Genomic DNA, 1,826 nt, shown 5'->3' with positions numbered 1-1,826 from the left:
GCACTCTTCCATCTGTAAAAGGCTCCATTATGACATGCATCTGTTATTGTCATACTGAATTTTAACTTTACACAGTTCACACTCAGGTGTGCAAAATTAGGATTTGACTTTCCTAGAACTGAGCTTTGACTGTATCTGGAGCACCCATTCTGAGGGATGGCAGAAAAAGTAGTCGAATGGATTCAGATACCTTCCAACTCACCTCACTCCAGGCGGGATTTTCTTTGGCACCTTTCTCCCTGGGGTCAGCTCCAAGGGCAGGAGGCTTGGTGAGGAGAGGACATCTGCTCTTGGCCCACCCTGGCGCCAGCTAGCATGCGTGGTGGTCCTGTCATGGTCTCGGGTCTGAGGCTCCCCAGACTCCTGCTGTGAGGTCCCCCTGGCGCCTGCTGACGCTTCTACCCCAACCTCCTGTCCTGACCCGGAAGTGGCATTGTGGCCAGCAGGTTCTCGCTGGCAACCTGCACCCCCTCTGTCCCTGGCCACATGGGAACGCATCATTTGTCCTCTCTTGGGGACTCCTGGCTTTGGTCTGGGGCTGACTCTGCACCCTCATGCAGTCCTTTCCCGAGCCCTGGGGTTGGGGCTGCTCATTCTCTGAGCACTCCAAGCTGGAATTGGAACGCACCTCTCTTCTATTCTGGGACCCCCAAATCTATTTGAGAGCTTCTACGATTCCCCTCCCACCACTGCCCAAGTGAGCCTGGCGTTTCAGACTTTGAAGCCAATAACTGGGCATTTCCTTTCTCCTTTCCTCCCTGGCACTCCATATCCTCACACTCAATGCAGAGCCAAACATGGGTCTCACCCCCAAAGTGAGGGACAGAGCCCCGAGCTCATCCTGTCGTCCCCGAGAGTCATGGTGTCCACGTTGCCCTCACATCCAGCCTCTCAGGCAGGGCCCTGGGAAATGAATACACCCCTCCGCCCCAGGTTCTTGGGTGGGTTCCTTTGGCTCCTAACCCCGGACATTTGGCCATGAGATATTTTTGGTTGTCACAGTTGGGTGAGGGGTGGTACTGGCATCTAGTGGGTAGAGGCCGGGCATGTCCCTAAACTTCCCACGATGCCAGGACAGCTCCCATAACACAGTTATTCAGCCTGAAATGCGGTGCTAAGATTGAGGCCCGGCCTGAGCTCCGGGACGCCTCACATTTTGGACCCCGGACTGCCCCGACAGGTAAGTTCTTCTTTCTTTAGAAGAGAAACCACCCCTGCTGCAGTCAAGGCTCGCGGCACCGCCCAGGAGGTGCCCTGGGGAAGACTCAGGCCGGGATTGCAGGGCTGGAACCCCATTCTGGCTGGTAGGAGAGTGTGGATCCCTGCACAACACAGCCGCTCCTGCGCCAGCTCCCTGCCCGGCCGCTTTCCGAGGGAAATACCCGCGGCGGCCACACGATGGCAGCCTTGCCCAAAACAAAGCCCGCCAGGCGCGCTCCGAGGTCCGCAGCCCCACGACGCTGTCCCCAGGCGGTGGACACGGGGCCGCCCTCCCACAAAATCCAAGGGCGCTCGGCCTGGGGGAGCTTCTTTAGGTGCAGCTAGAAACTCTGCACTTAACAGGTGAAAGAGAGAGCCGCACAGGCTGCACACTCCTGCCTGCTCGTCCGCCTTGATGCCCGCAGAGCTCATCCGTGCCAATATGGACCCATGTTCTCCTCCCCATCCCACATTTCAGTGATGTGACAAGACAGAGAACACAGATGAGATTTATTTTGAAAAGGGGCTCGCGTGTCTTTCTTCTTTCCTCCTTCCTTCCTTCCTTGTTTCCCCCTCCCCCGCTCTCTTCCTCTTCCCCCTCCTCCTCTTTCTTCCTTCCTTCCTCC

The sequence above is a fragment of the Cebus imitator genome, unplaced genomic scaffold (genome assembly GCF_001604975.1).
Source record: "Cebus imitator isolate Cc_AM_T3 unplaced genomic scaffold, Cebus_imitator-1.0 Scaffold19, whole genome shotgun sequence".
NCBI classification, from domain to species: Eukaryota; Metazoa; Chordata; class Mammalia; order Primates; family Cebidae; genus Cebus; species Cebus imitator.
This window is presented reverse-complemented; position numbering follows the sequence as displayed.